This window comes from Lonchura striata, chromosome 4 (assembly GCF_050655825.1).
Source record: "Lonchura striata isolate lonStrDom1 chromosome 4, ASM5065582v1, whole genome shotgun sequence".
NCBI lineage: Eukaryota > Metazoa > Chordata > Aves > Passeriformes > Estrildidae > Lonchura > Lonchura striata.
In genome coordinates, this window is record NC_140706.1 from 14211580 (window position 1) to 14234863 (window position 23284).

General features: G+C 35.7%; 1 long non-coding RNA gene across 11 annotated transcripts in view; it reads right to left on the reverse strand.

Annotated features, from left to right (window-relative positions):
• LOC146767537 (uncharacterized) overlaps positions 1–23284 on the reverse strand; it is a 99757-nt gene that overhangs the window by 34252 nt on the left and 42221 nt on the right. For 10 of the 11 annotated variants that reach the window (XR_014954717.1, XR_014954715.1, XR_014954718.1 and 7 more), the window contains one exon: positions 1–21570. This exon is cut by the window's left edge. This is a non-coding gene — a long non-coding RNA (uncharacterized LOC146767537). The remainder of the gene's footprint in view (positions 21571–23284) is intronic. The other variant, XR_014954710.1, reaches the window with a different exon arrangement.

The window sequence follows — 23284 nt, forward strand, 5'->3', positions numbered from 1 at the left end:
AGAATGGTCACATAAAGCATTTACACAAGCCCACCATCACACTGGGATGATGTGGGAAATGAGACACTTCCTATGGCAGTAAAAATCTTTTTTTATTATTGTTTTTTTATAATAAGGTCATTTCTAAACTTGAAGCATTCATTTAGTTCCAGAAATAAGGACTTTCACCTTTTACTTTGAGGCATGCTTTTTGAAACCTTGGCCATAATGCAAATTCAGTGAATAATTTAGAGTAATGCCAAACCACTAATTTTCTAGAACAATTTAACTAAACAATAGACTAAAGAGTGATATGAAGAGTATTTCTTGTAGGATACCATATATTTGAATTAATTTTGTGTGTGGGAGAGTGCTTAATATATTAATTTATTATATCTCTTAGCAGCTATGTGTTGTCTTAAAAAACAAACTGTGGCATAGAATTTCAAAAGCAAGAGCTGCAGTTGGAATTTCTATGTAGTGGTTCTGAGTTGTTGAGTATAATTTTAAAAGGATTAGTAATACGAAAATATTTTGTTAAAGGGGACCATTATACAAAAAAATGTTACCTGTGAAGGAGCCCCAGGAAGAGAGCTACCAGGCTTGCTGCTCAGCTGGTGAGCTTTGTACCTTGGCTCTGAGGGATGGAAGAGCTCAAGTCATCCATGCCTGCTCACAGGAGAGTGTTTTTAGTAATAGTGGTTGCCTTTCTAAATAACACATCTGGGCCTAGAGATGAATGATGTTTGTCACTGCAGGAATAGACCTTAAACAGTTGTTTTCTCCCTGTTCAGTTTAGAAGATTGGCTTAACTGAACATTCAAATGTACATTTCCTTTTGCCATGAGGCCTGAGGGCTAGGATCTAGTGGGATTTGTTAAATTTATCAGTAGACAGTGACATTTTTTTATGAAGACAAACATAAGGAACTTGTCTACAATTTATGACCACATAATGGAACTTGTGAATGACTCTCTTGCTTCTTAGTAAATGGAATCTGTGGTGCAAATATAGCTTTCATTTCTCATTTCATGTTTATTTACAGTTGAGTGAGGACAGGAAAATGTCATTCAGAATTTGGTTTTTATTCTTTTTATGTTTCTTCTTGTTTGTTTTTTTTAATTTATTCCTTTATTTAATAACAGTATTTCTACTTAACTGCATTTTGTAAGAGAGAAAAGAATGTTCTTAAAGAAAATGTGTTAGTTTGTTTCTTTGTGGGTACTGCTCATAGAACAGCTATTTCTGAGTTTCTATAGCAAGGGGGCACTCAAACTGAAAGAGCTGCAGGGAAGTGATGGTGGCATAATATTGAAAGGATACTCTTTATTTCTTCTCTGTATGAGTGGATTGCATGCAGTGTTATCAGGCAAAAACAGAATGCATGCAGCAGTGTATTCACATTGCATTGCCCCCTCCTTGGCCTTTTCACACTTCTATTTAGCTCATTTTCTATCTGATAGCTGCTACTGTCCATCAATTTCCATGCCCTCTGTTTTCATCCATCACCTTCCCCTACTTCCAATATTTTCTGCATTGTAAAAATCAGGCAAAGTCTCACCCCAGAAACAGTCCCTCCATGATACTGGATGCAAATGCAGTGTGAAATCTCAAGGAAGTTAAGAAATGGGGAAAACCAAAAAGTTTCAAGGCATGGGAATGCTTCCATTTTTCAAGGAAAAAAAGGAAAAAAGAGATGTGAGGGTAAGAAGAGATAGTCTGACAAAGCAGAACAATGAATGTGGCAGAAGCTTCAGGGCAACTGCAGGGGTTTTTTCCTTGTTTTTTTTTTTTCTTCCAAATTAAATGCAGAATGGCAGTTGAAAAACTGGAACAAACCACACAAAATAACAGAAATTCCTTTTCAAGAAATCCACAATTGTATAATTTGATTGCCAGAAAATATCACTGAGGACATTGGCTTACCAAGGTTAAAATATATGAATAATAAGAATATTAAATTATAGTGTTCAACTGGAAAAAGGAACAAATATCCATTGAAACATCCACAGAAATTTCCTGAAGAAAATAATAGAAGTGTCTTCTTTCCAAAATTTTCTACTTTTCTGAAGAAAATTTAAAACCTCTACACTGAAAAAGATTAGCAAACATTTTCAGGATATTTTTAGTGTTATTATTGTGATTTTAATGGAGGTGGATGTTTCATTATGGAAAACACATTCTGCCTGCAGAACACCAAGTTTCCCGTGGTAAAGCAGGAGTCAGGCACTGTGTGACAGCAGGACAGGTTTTATGTCTGCCTGTGCCACCTCCTCTGCAGCAGCTGAGCACCACCAGAACTGAGACCATGTGGGCCACTCACCCACCCTGGTGCTGTGTAGTTCCCATGCTGTGGATGCAGCAAGTTTCCTACGATTTAAATATGCTCTGTGCATTTATTCTATGCATTATGTCCAATATATTGCACGTATTTTTTCTAACATATAGGTTTTGTTTTACAATGAACCAAATTTTAACTCTTTACCTAAATATCTGCCTTCTTTTACCATTTACAGGAACAGACATTCACTTCCACCAGCACGTACATAAATGAAATTGAGAAAATCCCATACAGATTTACCCTATACTCTATACATTTGTGGAATATTATAACTGTTTCCTCCATTGCTCATCCATTCCTTTATATACTTCCTAATCAGTTTATTTTCTCAGTTTATTGACCAAAACTCATTTCACACACATTTAAAACATTCATTTGACAGAAAAAGTTTAGGGTTTTTTCTGTAAAAATGTAAATGTATAAGGTTTTGTAGCTGAGCTTACTATGCTCATGAGGGTTAGAACATAATTTTATACAAGACAAAAAAAATCTAAGGTTTGGGGAGAGCAATATTTTCCATATTATTGGGTACAGTGGGACTTGCAAAATCAGGAAATTCATGTTTTATGAGTTTAAACAGAAATCATAGTTACATAGTGATGCTAAACATCACTTTCTGTTTACTGGGGTGCTTCTAGTAAAAGGGTCTAAAATGTTTAACTATAACTTTGAACTTTGTGTTTCTTCAAACTGTTATAAACTAAGCACCTGATTTGGGAAGAATAACTGGTTACAACTTTGTGCAAGACTCTTTAAATTGTTTTTCCTTAAGCATTTTTATAGTCAAACACTTTATATACTGTTGAAAAATCTGTGCCCTGTGTATTTACTGATTTTTCTGAAAACTAAAATCCAGTTCAGTCAACTAGGGAAACAATTTATTAATTTCAAGGTTCTTTACTGAATGAAAAAAGTGAATATTTAAGTTTTCAAATGACTACTTAAATTATTTAAATAGTTTTCTCTTACATAAATGTTAAAGGATTTTTCAAGTGGGAGCATTATTCAAAGCTTCTACTGTTGTCAAAGGAATCTTCCTTTCTGTTGAAGTCTCAAGCCCTACTATCTCAAATTCCTTAGAAAAAAGAAATCTTTAGTGTGCTCTGAATTATATTTTTACTCGAGAAGAAATGTGCATTTTCCTAAGTTTTCTTAGATTAATTGCAGTTCAGAATGCACAGGAGATAGATATAACTTGTCATTTTTTGGTGGCAATCAGTTCTGGCACGATTTGATTAATAGTAAATATTTAATAATTCACAGTGTACCTTAGCAGTGTACAGAAATTCTGGCTTTGACTAGTAGTGGCTTGAGAGAACATAAATTGAAAAGCTGCTTCTTTTTTAATTGAAATATAGTTCTGATTTTATATTATATTAATAACATTAACATATTAATATAGGGGTTTTCATATCTGAGTTGTCCATGTGTAGCTGGTACAGTTTCTTACATACACTATTGATGAAAGCTTTGGAAAAAATCCTTACTTGATCTGTAAGAGTCAATTTTTCTTATAATTTCATTAAAATTTACCTTTGGATCTCAACAAATCTCTATTAAATTTAACCCAACCACTTTAATAAGTAAATTAATGATTCGGAAAACATAAACGGCACTAGCAGAATTTTAGCAAATATTTTGATGTCACTTAAAACAATATTTCTTTTTGTCTACAAGGACAAATAAAAGTGATGTACAGAAACAAAAATCTTAAAACATTAAAATAATGCAATGTTTCTGCAGGAAAAATCTATTGCAAACTGACAGTCAACTCCACTAAAATTACTAGACACAGGTTTGTCTAGTGAGTTTAGACTAAATATACTAGGGAAAAAATTAGAGCTAAAAACATATTAAGTATACATGTTCTTGTATTTCTTTAAATCCTTTAGTACAGCTGGTCTCAAAATGACCTAACCTAACCATTTAGAAACAGAATATTGTGACACTTAGACATAAGTGGAAAAACAGCACAATCCTTTTGGGGCTGGGTAGTAACCACAAACTCCATATGAACATCCTCATTAAAGAGGCCCAGTGTGGTTATCAACTTCAGCTCCAGAGCAAAACTGCAGAGATGAAAGATACACATTCTCCCCTTTCTATTGATCAATTATTACATATGGATAAATGAAATGTCATGAAAAGCCATTAAGATAAAAGTTTTAATTAGTTCAGCCATTATTTCTCTAGCTGCTTGACTTGAACTATTTTATTATGACATGCCACATGCTAGAGGGCACAAGAGACCATTTTGATAGTGCAGTTAAAGGAACGTATTAGAAATATGAAATCATTATTTCTGGAGTATTTGAGACTTTTTTATTTTCCTGCGGACAGCTGCTGGCTATAGAACTGAGGGAAATTTAATTCAGGAAAATATCCTAAGTAATGTAGCCAAAGAGGCTAAATCAGAGTGGTAAATATTGCTAAGCCATCATTACTTGCTAAATAGATATTAGTCATCTTTATTTTTTTACTGCATGCTGAAAGTTCTAAAGAGTCATTGCTTGTGATACCTTCTTAAACAAAACAGAAAAATCCATCCTCTAAAACCAGAGAAGTCTGCCAAGATAGCCTTGAGGGTCTAGTTTAAACCCCTGAAGTAAAGAATTCCACATTTCAAGGATTTAAGTGGAAATAAAATAAAATCCAGGCTCAGATTTTCCTCCAAGACTACACTGGTGGAGAAACAGATGAATACGAAGAGAGAGGGAAGGGCTCATTGTAGAGAAGATCATATGAGAAAAATATTTACAAACAGTGAGTAAAAACCCAATTAAAAATCTAAGCATCCAGTCATAAATGATTAATGACTGAGGACTTTCTACGTATTGCAGACTTTATATCTCTGTAGGATTTAGTCCAGGGCATGGCTGTCTGTCTATACATGTCTTGCTACATATAGGATAGTCTAATGATCGTGCTTCATACTCTTCTTTGGTTTTTTTTTCCAGAAAGAGGAAGCATAGCCTTGTTTGTAATACTTGCCTTTAGAGAAGTGCAATTTGATTAAAATGCCCAAATATAAATGGAAGGATCCTGGTAATCAACCTTAAGTAGGCAATGAAACTAAAAGCATTGTTAAATAAAAAGTAGTTTGTGTCCCTATATTTCATTAGCTTTTGTCTTTATTTTATAGTCTGAGAGAGGAATCCATCAGACCCAAAAGCAATGAGTGTTATTTGGGAAGAAACAAGTGGGTGGACGGTGGAGCAAGAAGTCTAAGAAATATATTTGCCATCAAAAAGGGTCTCAAACTGCAACACAAGGAGAAAAAAATCTCTCCTGTTACCAAAATAGTGAAAGACCAGGAGAAAAAATTATTGGAATTTATATGCAAGCGTATGAGCTAGAGTATAATGAATAGGTAACAGGAGAAAGTTTTCCTTCATACATATGTATATCAATAAGAGCAGAAGTAGAAATTTGATGGATTTATATGAGCCGATGAGTTTTATAATTTTTTAATGTTTCAGATCCAGTTCAGAGTATATATCTATCTATTAAAGAAAATCTTGATAGCAGTGCATTGGTATGGTATTCTCTGAGTGGAGCTGAATGATTCTAATAAATCTGCAAGCCTTTAAAAACTATAAGCTAGATTTACCCTGTGTAGTGTTTTTTGGGTACTTTTTCATCTAAAAAGAAAGCAGATTTCTAAATATGTGCCACCACATGCATTATTGTACCTGGTCAGGAAGTGCCCAAAAAAAACCCACTCTAATGTCCTTGATGGCTCAGAATGACATCTCAGCCACCTGAACTTAGGAGAGGTAGAGTTACCCCATTTAGATGAGAATCCAGGCTGCAAGCTCATAACCAATCTGACATATTGTGGAAATCCAGTAACACAGAAACAACGTGTTGTAATGACCTATTTACTTAGAGTTCATTATTCAGCTGCCAGACCTCCCTGCACTGTCTTGATAGAGCTCCAGATGGAATGTGTATCCCAGCCAAGAGGCAAACTGAGCTGTGACTTCAGCTGTTAACAGGACGTTTTCGTTTGTGAAAGAATTGTTTTTCTCTGTCATTAAAAGGCACCTAAACAAAGAGGCTGTGATTCTGATTCCATAAGTGGTGATGTAATGTGGTGTGAGAAGTACTTTTAACATAGTGACTTTTCTGATAATGACATGCTGAATTGTTTCTTCATCATCTTTTGTCTTTAACAAAACTAAAAAAAAAAAAAAAAGAACTCTCCAAAAAATAGTTTTAAAAAACTGTCTTTTTTGTGTTTTATAAGTTATGCAAAAAAGAAAGCCAGAGAATTTACTTTATACTAAAGAAATTAGTTCATTGTGTTTGATATATTTTAAGCATGGAAGGCTACTTATACTACCCATGGCATGAAATCATTATAATAAATAATACCCTGGGCAAGTTCAAGCTATATCATCTTTCTGGGAAGAGCACCCTGGAGTTACAATTGCTAGAGTCACCTCTAGGCAGTGCAAAACTCACATTTCAAATTCTATCTGATGACAAAGAAGACAGCTGGGATGACACAACACTCAAATTAAAAGCCGAATGAACAATCAAGAATGTGCAGCAACATTTGAGAGAATCATTAAAAAATTGCAAGCCATGAAATAAAGGAAAATAACAAGAGAGCAAGATGAGAGCTGTTCATTCTTGTATGATTGTCGTGCTGCAAACACAAATATTTTGCAATAGTGTGACAAAACACAGGTGGATAGCTTTTTCTGTGGGCCTAATGAGACTCTCTCTCCAGTGTATCTCCTGTATTTCCTGACTGTATCTCAAAAGATTCTCTCTTCCCACTTCTTTACATTTGGAACCAAGAAACTTGGGGTCCCTTTCTGTTAATATTCTTCAAGCAGACCATCTACACAGTGCACCGTGGTGAACTGGTATTCCCTAGTCCAAAAGATGTAAACACTAAAGCAGCTGAAGAACTACTTAAAGTAAATACCATCCCATGGAAAAAAAAAAAAAAAAAAAAAAAAAAAAAAAAAAAAAGACAGAAAGAAAAGTTATTAACCAGCTCATTTAAGCTGGAAAATAAAAGACAGACTCTACATGTCAGCAGAGGATCTGGATGTTAAAACACAGACAGCAATTGCAGTAAAATTTCTTTTTTAAGATGTTTAACCAAATCAGAAGTGGGACTTTTATGGTTACTTAGCATATAGGGGACTGGATGCTTGATGTCCAAGTCAGCCTTCTGTTTTGTAATTCTATGTTGTACTTAACATTTTTTTTCTCAGCCTTGAAATTGTTTTCCTCTTAAAGATGGAAATATCCAGCAGAGCTCTCATAATATTTATAATGAGCTGTTATGTATCAAAAGGTCTGGAAATCCTAAACAGACTCAAACTTGAAATGTAACGTGAAATAAAATGCAGCTCAAGTTTATTAGCCAACATGTTAAATTACTCATGTGAAGTAACATATGATTCTCAGCTAAGTAAAGTTTGGGTATTTCTCTTTTAAAGGTCAGAAGAAGGTTACATGGTCTCTTCAAAGAGACCCTTATTAACAGGGTTGGATTGACATTGAGGATAACCATGTACTCCAAGTATTTGTACTCTTTATTTATCTGTTTACACTTTTTTCCCTACTGGTACCTTTAACATTCTCTCAGCATAGTAAACCCATTAAAAGTACATATTTTAAACAAAACACATCAAAAGGATCCTAAAAAAGACAGGCCTTTAAAAAAAACTCCTAAAATACATTGGACATCGTAAAAAGTGTGAAAGAAAATTATATGATGCCAGGAAAAATATTTTATTTCCCTGGGAAAGTGAAATCTTCAATTACCTGTTGCTTATGTTGCTGAAGCGCTGAACAGTATTCTCAATTTTAATTATAATAAATAACATTATTTAAGTATTTACATTGTTCTTATCTTCTTTCCAGGATTCTAATGGCTCTGGTTATGCTTATGGCAAAAGTTCAGGTGACTTCAGAGGGACCAGTATAAAAGCCCATGGTCACTGGCACTGCCTTCCTTTGTACATGAACATCTGGAAGATTGTAATGCTCCAATGTCAGTGTGATATGAAAGTGCACAACCCCATACCTAGTAACCATGTTCAGGAATCTGGAATCATATTTTGGAATGTGTATGGGTGTGTGGTGCGGGGGATGTATGTGTACAGAAGGTGAGGAATCATCTATCACAATGCTCAGTGCAAATTAAACCAGCTGCATTTAAACTGTGACATTTCAGCCAGGTCCTTGATGTTTAATAATACTTCTTTCACAAGTTGATAATAGTGGAACTACAGGGGAGAATTAGTTCAAGCAATGTATAAGCAGAGTAAGAAACACACAAGAAGAGTTTGTTATGTAAAGCCCAAGTGGGATATTAGCCTGGATTTCAGAGCCACAAATGGGAACACATACCAAATAAAATATGAAATCATATTTGAATATCATGTTTAAAAATCCCAGACTGGACTGTCTTTCAGTTACCAAGTCTGTGGGGAAATATACAGTTACATTTCATTACAATGCTAGTCAGTAGGGCTATGTCTCCAAAAAAGGATTAAGTCCTCTCTCCCTCTCACACACCAATTCAGGGCTAGTGAACATGTAAAGTGAGTCATTACAAGATGTTGCTGTTATTCTGTGGCCTGGCTACCTCAAGACCTTCATGGGTTTTTCTGTTCATGGTAATGGGCAAAATTCTCTAAAACCAAAAAGAGTATAGAATTTTTCTTCACTGAGGCCATATTTCACCCACAGATACAGATACTTGCAGTGTTTCCACATATAGCTCTGACCATCCCACCATCCCATTCCTTTCCCCAAGGCAAAACAAGTCCAGACTTTGCTAGTTTAAGAGCAAATGTAAAACATTCCTCTTCATAAAAATTTTCCCATTTAGGCAATATGCTGGGGAAAAAAAAATCAGGACTATTGGAAATTTGGGTGTGGAAACCATCATAGTGAGGGAAACAGAAATATGAGAATTGTAATCACACTGATGTTTGTGCTTGGGAGAAATCCTATGAAATGAGAAATAAAGTAATTCAGAATATTATATACTCAATCAAAAATACTCATATCACTAGAAGTGGAAGGAGTTGCAGGTTTTGTGAGAATCATTCAATTTTAAAGTGTATAAATTAAGCCAGGATGAACTAAAGAAAAAGAGTTTAGTTTGGTGTCATTGAAATAGAAAGAAACCATGCTTATTGCTCTCTGTTCTTGCTTGTTTTCCTTGCATATTATAGTATCTAAAATAATTAAGATTGAACTAAAGGAAAATCCTTCCACTAGATGCAACAAATGTGCAGCTACTGTATAATTAAATCTTTCTGCTTCCCCCTTTGATGCTCTGATTTCCCTGCAAATGATAGTTTGCTTTTCTTACTTAAGCAATAAAGGAATACTGCATACTTAATGCCTTCTGTGAAACCTCCCATGCGGATCTGTGTTTTTGTGGCTAGACGATGAAAAGGTAGCCTGGAATACATTATGAATTTATCAGAAACCCAGAGGGGTAATATGAAAACAAAAGGGTGGAATCCAAGGCAGGTGCAAGTGCAATGAACACTGGTTTGCTTTTCAGATAGCTACTTGCTCTTTGTTTAAAACCACAGAATTTGGAAAGAAGTCAAAGAAAATCAGGAGGTGTATTACAGGAAGTTGAAAATAATCTTGACTTCAGTTTGCCTTTTAATCACCAGCAACAAATTGGAGAGGAACCTCAGATCTTCTCCTTATCTTGCTTTCATTTGCAATGATATTTTCTGAAAACCAAACCTTATATTTCTCCAGAATATACTGTACCCATTTCAAAACCATGGACAAATGTTTCCATAAGGTGCACTTGCACTGGGCCAAACTACTGGCAGTAAGAGCTCAGCTGAGCAAGCAAATAAACACCTTTAGTATCGCTCAACTTTCTTTGAGTTGTGATTCTGGTTGTGATCAGAAGGGCAAGCTCTGCACTTCTAGCAGTGCAGGATGGTGTGGGAGAGATTGCTTGTCAGTAAATCCCGTGAATCCATATCCACCTTAGTGACTAAACAGAACAAAGTCATTGCATATGATAAACATGCTTATTTCCCCATCAGCAAAAAGCCATTTCACTCAAAATTTGTCCTTCTGTCCGCTCCTGACCATGCCCACCCTCTCTCAGGCACATTGAAGCACTGTTCAGTACATGAATAAATAGAAGGTGTATTGATTTGCAATTTCCCTGCTTGTCAGAAGAGCATGGACAATAACTTACAAAGCAAGACCATTAACAATATGTAGTACTCACTAAGACCCACATCCAGTGTGTAGCAGTAAAACTAACTTGTGCGTTTTCTGACACACCTAAACAATCACAATTAATTCTATCATAAAATTACATCCCAAAGAAAAATAATTTAAATTATTCCTTCCCTATTTTTTTTAATCTGACATGAGATTTTTATATTATAATTTTTATTTCACTTATTGTGGGAGTGCCTTGGTAATGCACTCAAGTACATTGTCTGCAATCACTGTACTTCAGTTACCTCTTTTCTAGGATAAGGGGTTCTGGTCTACTTAATTATTCTTGACTTAGAATCTATTTCTTATTTTTCAATATCCATTTTGTCATTCTCCCTATCTTTAACCTTCTTTCTACAGCCTCACTAGGGAGACCAGAGATGCACATGAACAAAAGGAGAGTTCTTCCTTGCTTCTCTGTCTTTTCTAATTATCAGTAATTTGTTTACTCTTCCTATTACTGCTGAATATGAAGCTTTGTTATACACTTTTAACTCCATAATATTTTCTTTCTTTTCAACACTTAATTCAAATCTCTCACTTGTAAATGTAGAATGGAGGCAGTTTCCTCACTGGAAATGGACAACAATGGACTCTTCCCACTGTTCGTGTTAAATTTCTTTCCTGAGCTTACTACACTTGTACTCAGTATCAAGAGAGTTCTCTCACCACAGGGTCAAATTTTGCTTTTAATCCTTATGTTTAGCTCCATCAGCAAACTTTGCCATATCCCTACACTACCTCTGTTCACTAGCTCTTTAGCTGAGCCTGCTTCAGCCATAAATCCTCAATCTATAATTGTATCCTGGGGGGAAGAAAAACTAAAGAGGAAGACCTTAAAACCACCATGGATAACAGTGAAAGAATTTAATATATCAGGGTTGGGAAAGGAAGGAGATGGGAGCCAAAGCACTTGAGAAAGAGTAACATGTGGTCACTGACAGTAACTAGGATCTAAAAAGCTGCATAATGCAACTACATTTTAACTTTGGGATTCCTCATATAAGAATGAATATAAATTTATATTATAGTATACATATATATGTATGTATGTATAAATTATTTAGAAATGAAGCAACTAATCCTCAAAGGAATTCACAACCCAGCTATCAAATGGTGACAATTTTTGCAATCACCTTAAAATTATTCTCTTATGACACTATTGCTACTATTAAAAATTGAACTGAAGTTTAACTGAAGTTTTCTTATTAAACATCTTTTGAAATAGAGGTAAAGATGTAAAACTTAAATGCTTTCTTATAAAAGTGTTGAAATGTATTTTAAATTTGCCTTCTGACATTATATTAATGTAAGCATTCTGAAGAAAAAAAACCAGACTGTTACTTTGGAAACCAACATAGACTTATCACTGGGTGTTCAATTCCATACCTATTAGTGCTTATACATATGGTATTAATTCTGCATTAATTCTGTCAAAAATGATATCATACTCTGAATGTCCAAATTATGACATCACTAAAACAACTTTGCTCTTCGTGGGTTTGGAGCTCAACTGTGCCAGAATTGACTAGAATTTATTCATGCAGCTGATTCTGACAAGTTCTTTTTAATTAGTTCATGCCCTCATAATGAACAAGAGTCCATGTTTTTGAAGATTTGCCAGAATAGTTTCTATTCTCTTCTACTTAAGTGCCAAATGCATGCACTTCTTTATACTATTTATACCTTTCCTATAATTACTGTTCCCTAAGGTGTGATTGTCCTATTTCATAAGAGTTTGTGCAGCTGCCAACATGAAGATGTAAATAAATTGTAATACCGTTGCTATGAGGTGTAAAAATCCCACAGCTCATATCCAGACCCTTGTATAATAAACTCAAGTAAACATTCCATTTCCTGTTAGCGATTGTGGTTTGTGACTAGATTTTAGAAAGTGGTGCAGTAAGTCATCACTCTTTTAATGATTTGCTGAAAACAAAGTCATGAAAGCATGAAGCAAAAACCCAGCTACATGTAAACATCTATTTTTATGAAGGAGAAATATCTGGATGCAAAGCCGAATACTTTGTTGTTATCTGATAGTTTTAGGAAGCTGGTCTCACTTCTATTTGCTAAGAAAAATTCTGAGATGTTGCTGATTTGCCAAAAGCAGGGGCCAAAGACTTCTGCATTAAGGTGTTCTGAAGGTCACTTCACTATTTTGAGCTTGCTGCAACCATTGCAGAAATGGTCTCAACTCCCTGTGTTTTTAAGATGGTGTAGTTTTGCACTTTATGAGTTTGACACCATCCCCAGAGGTGACCACAGCAAAAATTTGTTTCAATCCATCTTCCCAAAGCAGTGAAAGGCCATAGAGCAGGAGGCCTTCCTTTCATCACAGTAGACACCTATCATACATGGGGAATCCTATCATAGGCCAGTCAAGCTGTTTTCTCCCTTGCTTTAATGAGGAAAACACCCATGCTCTACTGAAGAATATGGTTTGATAGTTTTTCCTCAACTCACAGTGATTAAACAGCCATTTTACTCCTCTTTTCTTGTGATGGGTTATGTTCTGCTCTCTGTCCTCTAAACCACCTTGTACCCAAAGTGTAGACATTATTTGGTAGAGATTATTTATACCATAGCAGGCCCATCTCAGTAGGAGGCACTAATTCAATACTAGTGGCAGGTACACTGTGAAGATTAAATGAAAAAACATATCAGCACTGCCATCTTTTCAACAGAGTAAATAAATGAAATATTGGGTTCTGGTGGGAATAAGATGAGCACACAAGTCACATATGTCTGACTTCATGGGTTAAGATGACCATGGAGCAGCAGTAAAATCTTCAGGCCATTTCACACCAGCAGGTGTTTTACATCATGTCACAAATAAGCTGGTTTACCCATGCTGCAGGATTTTGCAGCTCTTTGCTGGAGTTGCTTTTCTCAGTGCCTATAAAGCCATATTGCCTAAAGATCAGAAATTCACATGCCCCCGCCTCAACTGGAAAATACATTTAAAACTGCTGTTATTAGCTGGGGAGTTGAGGCTTTGATGAGGCTTGGACAGCAGATCAGGAGCTGGGTGATGGCATTGAATGGCAGATCACTACTTGCCTTTTCCAGGACTATAGTTAATGCAATTTCACCAACTCCCTTCTCTTCTTTCCCTATTTTGGGCAGGAAGTGCCCATGGTGAGGAACATCTGTGACCCCATGCTTCTGCAAGAGCTCTTCACTGGGCCTCAGTTGTAGTTGCAGCTGTAGGCAGCAGCCCAATACAAAATATTTTAAAACACTAACCAGCACCTACATAACTTTAACTTTTAAACTCTGGTATTTTATATCTTAACAAGTCTATCAGAGATTAAAAAAAAGCCATATCCTGTTGGAAAAGGGGGAATCCCATCTCTACCATGGTAAAATATATTTCTGGTCCTAACGAACTGTGGGTTATTGAAATTTAAACCAGTCATTAGCCCAGCACTGAACATTACATGTCCTGGGAATCAGTCCAATGTAATTTGGGGGTGGGAGGGTGGCTCAGAATTCCAGGTTTGTGAGGAAAGCAAGAAATATTTTCCTGGCAGGTTTGTTTAAAAAAAAAATGGCAGCTGTTCTTAATTGCTGGGAGGGTCAGATTGTTAAAAACAGTCCCAGTGGAAATGGATTAGTGGATGGGAGGATGTCAAGGTGCAAGATAAATTAATTTAGTCTCTAGTCTGATGGTTCATTATCTGGATAGTAACTCCATGGATTGCATGTATGCATACACAAAACACTTGATGCTATGGGCTGGTGAAAAGGCATTACTGTTGCCACGACTTTGGAATGACAGCATTATTCATGAGAACTAAAGCTGTAAGTGAATTATGCAAGTTACAGAAACTGAGTGCATGTAAGCTCTTTCCATCAACACCACAGGCTCTATGTTTCCTTTAGGACATAATATTTTTCATGAAAATTATTCTCCAAATGCATAAGCTATTTTAAATGGCCATGTGTTTTCTCTCTAGTTTATGTTCCTCTCTCTGGAAAGTCAGGTTTTCTCTCAAAGTATATCATGAATCTGTAGCCTTCAGAAGCCAGAATAATATAAGACTCATTCTTATATACTAGCTATCTAAAAAATCAGCATATAAAATATAGGACCTGGAGTTCTTTTACAGTGGAATATCATTATATCCTTCCAGAAGACACTTCAATTAATGTTGTTTCCATTATCAGACTTGTGTAACAAGGCCTGGGTGTACATCACATCCAAGCCTTTAATCCAGATTTCAGTATCAGCTCTGTCAGAAGAGGTCAGGCTACTGCAGCGCAGAAGTGACTGGATTGACTGACAAAAAAGATTATATTTGTTTGGAAACAGGAACAATATTTACCTAATGTAACTGAGACCTCACCATGATGACATTCAGGTTTTGGGTCATCTTATGCATAAGGACCATCAGGCACAATTAGAGTTGTCTGTCAGACAGAGATAGTCCTGTTTAAACGGTGAGTGCTACCAGGAGGTTAATACATGTGACCTGTGTGATGTCTGCATTTGGAGCCAAAACCACAGGCTGCTGGTAAGATCCTGATGCATTCAAGTACATTCTAAATTACTCACCAGCATCGCTGGGGTGAGGGGAAAGGACAAATCTTCAGCCCAATGCTGCTGGACCTGCCCTTCACCCAGAGCCAGGCAGCAGCTCCTGCCTCTTTTGTCACTTTCTGCTCCATCTCCTCCCTGTGTTCATGCCATGTTGGCCTTAGGCAGGGCTTCCTTCCTTCTCATAAGGGATTTGTTTCTGCTTAAAGTAAAGCACAACAATTAGGTAAACAACATTATAATTTTTCCAACTGATTATTCTAATTAATTCTTTCACTTAAAGCCACCTGCAATTCTCTGTGACTTGAGTATTTTTTAAACATTTGCTGCTGTTCCACATTTCAGCTTAGAATCACAAATCATACGAAATTTTACTTTCCTACTAACAGTTCCATTATCCCCTTTTTTCCATCTGAGTTCTTAGAAGGCCTTGTGTTCTGATGCTTTCCAGTTTATCAGTTTATTGATATTCCTTTGATTATTTTCTTTCAGATCTCCCAGCCTCAAGACAAACACTCCTAAGACAAACATTGTTTACAATTTTTCTCTAATATCCATATTATCCATAACTTCTCAAGGATGAGAAAATGATTAATCCAATTTTCTGACACAGTTCCCAGTTGGGACACATACAAATATACTGTTAGTATTTTCAGAGGTATTTATGACTTTCCATCTTATACCTTACCTTACCTCCAGAGTTCCTAAATTCCTTAATACATTGTCCTTTCATTGAATTGGACTCTATTTCAGTTTTCTGAAAGCTACTATATTGTCTTAAATAACATCTTGGACCTTGCAATCTAACTATACTAGCTTTTAAATGGCATTCTATTTTATATTTTGTTAAGATGCATTCATTCCTCTGTGACTCCTGGGATGCCTAAGAAGCTTCCATGCTGAGTGTAAGGATTTTAATTTCCTCACTTTTGACTTCAGGGTTTTTTTTAACTAACTTTCCCTTTAAAAAAAATTTCATTATCAAAAGTTTAGTGTCAAAGTCCCACATTTGATTCAATCACTCCCTTGAGAATGTTGAACTTAATTATGATGTGGTCACCATTAATTAGTGGCTCAGCGATAGTTACTTTATGAACCAACACTTGTATATTACATAGGACCGGGTAACATTCCCTCATGTGTGCTGTAGAACCAACTGCTATAAAAATTATAGTCTGAGAGGTCAAGAAGTTCTCTCTAAATTGTCCACTGGAAAGGATAAATTTCTATGCAGATAATTGAAATGCTCCATTACAACCATTTCTCAGTCTTGGTTGCCCTACTTGTGCCTGCTGACACTTCACACCTCAGCATTAATAAAATGTTTTTGAAAAGTAGGAAATTCTGTCATAGGTTATTAAAATTGTAACATGTGCTTTCATACTGAATTGAATTCCAATATCAGAATTCTCTGCAGGGCAAAAGGTTTGAAAATGTTGGAAAAAAGTGCAATATTATTGTGAATTTCGCAAGCAACATTGTTCAATATTTTTATTATTGGACATTAATAGCTTAAAACTGCACTAGTATTCTAATAAACAAAAATATTTTTCTGCATCAAGTCTATTAATTCTCCCTGTGCTGACTTCCATGTTCACTGAATTCTTGCATTATTATGCTATAGTGCTATTTCTTCATCATTATATTACTCTCCCTACAGCTGACAGATATCCTCATACTCTGTAGGAATTTGCCATGCTATAATAATGTGAAAAGAAATTTCATTCACAGATGTTCAAAATACAGACACTTTATATTAACTTTTACAGAGATAGTCTTTTTAACTTTGCATTCTATTTATTGAAAATATGTCTACTTTTTCTAATTACCATCTCAGATTGTTGTGTTGACAGGGGAAAAAAAGGAAACCTACTAGCTTTTCACTGTACATTTATAACATAACTGCAATTACATTTTAATTGTTTCCTGGACTTAAAGAGATTGAATTGTTTAGAATTATTTCTATACTGATAAATTTATGTTTTGAAGCATCTGATTTCAGATGCTGTGATGTGCTGATACACTCTAATAATTTAGAGAACTCTGCTGCTTCTGGTACACAGTGTCTTTCCTATCAAATTCAGCTTTGCAACTTCACAAAGCCCAGCAGATGTGTTAAGTCAGGGCCTTTCACCCCAAAGACATAATTAACATGTTCTACAGCCAAGCAAAATCTATTTAAATAGAAGAATCCAGGTCAATGGGATAGAAATGGCCTTAATGATGTCAGGACAATGTGGCTGACTTATATTCTTCTCTCTAGTGGTCTGCAATGTTCTCTGTGGTAAATTTTTCTCCTTTCTCTAAAATTCCCCACCTATGACAAATCATATATGTAAAATTACTAGCATAAAACCTTATAGTGAGATTTAAATGCAGGAATTTGTCTCTTTATGGGTACTGTTTGATACCTAGTCAGTGAGAAAGTACAGTGCTGCCTCCTAGATTCCGATAACAAATGTTTTGTTTTGGGAATGTTTATATATAAAAGGCTCATCCAGCCCAGGATATAGATAGCTATGATTTAAATTTCAGACTGTGAAATTCCTTCCCAGAGTAAAATATACACACACCTCCCAAAAAGTAAAAAAAAAAAAAAAAAAAAAAAAAAACAGAGCAGAGGTTTGGATATTAACATTGGATTTTAACATGATATCTTCCAAAGACAGAAAAGGGAAAGAAGTCCAGTGATGGTGGAAATTCCAATGTCTCAGGTGAAAAAATGTTAATACAGCTTATGGATATAGTTTTAAGCTTTGCCAAGGAGGAAATGGAAAATTAAGAGGTTCTTGGAAAATAAAGAGGTTTTGACAGAAGATCAAGACACTGACTCCAAAGAGCCTGAAATTCTACAAAGGCTATTGCCAGCTTGCATCAGTGTGAACAAGTGGAAACAAACCAAAGAAATTTATCTAGTTACATTGGCAACTAAACTTGAGAAAGAAAAATGTGTTACTTCTTAAATTTTGTAATTACAATACATCACAGCTTTTTTCTTTCATTGTGGCCCTGATTTTCCATTCCTTTAAAATATTTTTATTCTGATTTTATTTTCTTTCTTTTCACTTTTGCATTACCCAAGAAGCCCAAAAGTTTTTTAGTTCTAATTTATGGAACAAAGGGGTTAATATTCCTGATGTTTTCTCTGCTGAGATGCCAAACAGGGTCACCAGATGTGATTCATAAGTTGTTCTTGCATGTGGCTTAGCAAAAGCACAGCTGTGGTTACACACTGGGGGTGGAGGGAAAGGGGAAGAGATTCTGACCCCTTTGGAGTCAACGGGAGTTTTACTATTTACTTCCACGAGACCAGAATTTCACCCCACATACTATGTGGGTCTTCTTGTTTGTTTTTATTTTTTAAAAAGGGTCCTTACTGTCACTATTGCTGGATTTCATAGGGATTAGATGTGAATCAATAATGGATTAAATTATTATTATAACCACCAATCTACAATATTGGATGACAAGTAAAATATGACTAAAAGCTTTGCCTCATGATGAAACATTGTTTTTTTTAGAGAAAATGGGGAGGTTCATCCTTTTTTTCTCAGAGTATTTATTTTCCTGAAAAAATATTTGCATTTGAATATGATCAACAGAGAAAAATAATTTATTCTAGTTTAAATCTTCACACACCCCCAGGAGCTCTGTTTTCTGCTTCACAATTTTACAGTGTTTTGAAAATAAAATCTAAGTTTTTGATTGGCAGGAACAATGATTTAGTTTTCTCTAACTATCTGCAAAATCTTCACTGAATTAGGTTCCATGTCTGTTTCTGAAATATGAAAAACTAAAAATAGAACATAACCAAAGATTTAACAAAATCTACTTTTACCAGTGTTTTCACTCTCAGATGATTCTATGTACATTTTTATTAGCTAAACACCAAAGAATTAACTTAGCTAGAGTTGTGGCTAAAGTAGCTTCAGAAAATATTATAAATACATGCATATGTTAGTAACATAATTTCAGTTGAGAAAATAAGAACTAAGGCTGTGTTAAGAAGAAACTTAGATTTTTAAAAGTATCTTTCCTACATCAATTCCTACCACTTGCCACTCATGTGTAAACTAGTCTTTGATGATCATTTCCTGCGGTCTTAGCTCTTCCTACTCTTCTGCCTACAAAAGGTAAGGCTTTGGTATGAGATCATCTAATCCTCAGTGGAAGTGGGGGCTCTATGATCTCTGTAAGTATTGGACAGGCACACACTTGAGACTGGAAGTGTGATTGCATAGGGACATAGCCTGGATTATTAATTGTCTTCTTGTACTTGAATTCAGCTACCAGATCTTAGACTGCAAAGCAGCTAAGCATGTTAGTCTGCCTTACAGAGTTTATAAACTACAGTGGCATTTCTTCTACTTCTGTTGTCTTGTCTTTAACAGGAACAAATAAAATTAATTGAGCGCAAAGAAAATATTTTCTCAACAATTAACATTATCTGTCCAAAATTTACATGCTGATGGGAAAAATAGAGTCCACCTTACAAAACTTTAATTCATGTTAGCACATGTCAGTGTCTTTTATATAGATTAATATATGTTCACTAATTTACTTACTTTACATGCAACCATCAGTACAACTTTTTCCCCTCAGTACTCAGGATGGTCCTTTTTTCAAACACAGACACAAATGTAATCAATGCTCATTAGGCAATTGCTGAAGGGCAATCATCTTATCTTTCTCAACCACATCCAGATAATGCAATGATCTGAAAGCAGCTGCTGCCTGTTTCACCAAAAAATATGAAAACTAGTATTTGCTTCCAATGTCTGATTTTCTAAGATCATTGAAGAAATATGCATACTTTATACATATAAGGTCTTCACTAGTATATTAAACATACATACAGCTGTTCTGACTCCATACCACTAAACTTTCTAGCCTTGAAAAATAAATGACCAAATGCATACTCCCTGCTATTCCTGGACCTTAGTTAAGTCCCAGTTGAACATAGGAGCTGCTTGAGAAAAGTGGGTGTTGACCAGGGCCAATTTAACAATATAGATGTCTGAGTTCCAGTATCCAGGAAGTTCCTTGGCTCTGTTTAATTTCATAATAAAGGTGGAACTGGAATTTGCTAATGTACTTGCACCTTTTCTGTGTCATAATAATGTATCAGTTTCTATATGTCAGTAATATTCTGCAGCACAGTGAACACCAGACCCTTCCCAGCAAACTACATACTTCACAATGACACAAAATCCAGTCACTACTTAACCAGATGGGATAATTTTCATGTTCTGAAGTTCAGTGGATAAAAAAATCTTTGGCTGTTACAGAGGACCATTCATCCAAGCATTTCAAGAAACTTGGAGGCACTAGACAAGGAAAAAGTTTCCTTTGGGATCAGCTGGAAGACTGTAAAGAAAGCAGTTCAAATCATTATAAAAGTTATTAACAACTAGGACAAAACCTGCTTCCAACAGAACCGTTAAGCTCTGATGTGTTTAATTCTTTTTATTACTATAGTTTTGTTGGTAAATAATACACACTTCCTTCTTTATACTAAGTATTTTGTCATCATGCAGGCAAATAGAACATCTTAGTTGTTACTTTGTGCTCTGAAAATTTATTGAAGAATGACAAGAGGACAGCCTAAGAGACTTTGAGATGTTGTACATCAGACTGGTATCTGAGCTCACCATGGAGACCTGGAGTGTAGAAGGAGGAAATACTTCCCTGTCCACTCATCTGGGGCAGATGAATCTGTTACAGTGCCCAGAAGAGGGATTTTTAAAAGTATTTATATATGTTCTGATGTAAGATTTTATTGCTAAAACATTTGATTCTAGCTCTGGACACTATCAGCCTCCAGTTTAGTCTGATATTTTGTGGCAGGAAGGACCATGCTAAGATCCTGTCCAGGAAAGCTGAGTTTCCAGTGCCTGATTGTTGGCATCAGGGGCTGCCTAGATGCATCATTCCTGACAGAGTTATTGCCTGGTGGTGGGTGGAGGAGCAGGTAATCTCTGAGGACAGGAGGGAAGGTGGCAAATAAGCAGCAGTGGCACATTGCATCAACCAAGGAAGACTTTTGACTCCACTCCCAGTGAGGTCATGCCAGTGGATAAGTGGAATGAGCCTCAACCCAGGCAGCAGAATCCAGATTTTCCACTGAAGCTTTTACTTCACAAACCCACAGCAAGTCATCTCCTCACCAGGAATTTTTCCAAGGGGAGAAGGAGAGAGATGGTTCTTAGTTTAACAAATGCATGTGTCTGGACAACTTCTGTTTGTGTGTCTGGTTTTCCTTGCTGTTCTGCAGTGTGCTGTGTCACATTCTGTGTGCACATGCAGGTATTATGTACAAACCCTCACTTTTGAAGATAGTGGCTCCCTCTTCTGCAGCTCCCCAAAGCCAGGAGCACTCATTGCACATGTATTACCTGCACAGCACAGAGATGCTCCAATGCAGCCTTGAACCAGGCAGCTTGGAAGGCATGTGTGTTCTGGCCTGAAAGAAAGAAAAATTAATAAATTGCAAATGTGTAATCACACACTACCTACCTAAAATTCTCCATTATTTCATTTAAGGGAATTATATTTTACTGACTTTCAACACAGCATTTTCTCTTTTCATCTTGAATAGCTTCATAATTCACAGGGCAGCTGGTTTCTACCTTTCCAATGGCAGAAATTAATAATGTAAAGCAAATTATACCAGTGCAGGTTATAAACAATTCAAAAATTTTAGTAGTTTGGATGAGATTTCTGGGAAAAAAATTTAAAATTATTTAATATATTTTAAAAAATGCTCTACATAATGAATGGTATGCTATTAATGAGAAACCCTAACGAAAATGTAGTCTATGATTTGAAGTTTCATTTGACTTTCAGAAAAATGTATAGTTCATGTTTAATCCTCCTTTTGTCCTGTTTTTGTCATCTATTCCTCCTTCAAATGTATGACACTGTTATCCAGTATTAAAGATTATGGAGTGATTTCCATTTTGGTTCTCTCAAATTTACAATTTGTCTGTATAACTCTATAAATTGCTTATTACAACATGCATTTCCCAGGCTTTTTTTTGTGCCTGAATTTTACAATAATTTTATCCTCAAGTGTTCAGCATTTTTTTCTTTTTTAAGATAAGAAAAAATACATGAACATTACAACATGTACAGCAACACACAAATCAAGTACCACCAGCAACCCTTTAGGAATCAAGTTTCACATAGCAAAGAGCTAAATCATGGAAATTTTGAACACAGGGCAGTGTGAAGGCCAAAGATTAAAAATGAGATAAAGGACTAAGACAACCTCTCAGGGGATCCATTTCTTGGGTAATCACTATCTGACAAGATCTAGGACTGGATCAATTCATTTTTACTTCTTCCCCTGTGGATTTGCTAGTGGCTACTGTCAACATCAGTATAACTTTAATTGAAAGGATTGTTTGGAAGTGTTACATTTGGCTTGAAAAGAGCCATCATTGGATAATATAAGATAACTTCCACAGCTAAAAATAGATGTTCTTGAGAGAGTAACTATGAAATATGACAAATAATGTCAGGGTAATGGAATACATTCTAGAAACAGACTTCATAAGTGAAGGGTAAAGTTTAACAGGATAAAGTTTTACAGCAACCAACAAGCCTTTAAGTGGCCTAAATACTTATGAATCATTTAAAATATCTGTGGCCAAGCATGAGGGTTCATTTTTAAGCTCTCAAATTTCCAGTAATTTTGTATGAAATTTCATCATCTATAATCGGGCTTCCTGAGTTCAACAGGTGTGCACTCAGTACAGTGGTTTTTTCCATTACACACTTTAGGAAACCCTATAAATACCAGTTCAGATGACGGACAAATTATCGTGGATACACTTAGATTAAATTGGGAATACTGAGTAAGGGTCTATAAAGGTCATTAATTATTGTTATGTTGTGTCATAACCACTCCCCTCTCCTAGGATGACCAAGGATTCCTCTGCAATTTCCAAAAAACATGGGGGCACTTTTACTCCATAACACTTCTCCATGGCAGTAGGAGGTATTAATGTGCACTGTGTGAGACAGAAGTTTTAATGGATGGCCTTTTGAGAGGGTTACCATCAGAGATACTGGGATAGAACAGATGTTTGTAAAGCTGCATCTCATTTTCCAACCTGTCAACCAGCTTTTCAACCTGAGTGGCACCATTAAAGTTTTTCCAAATCTAGTGGGTA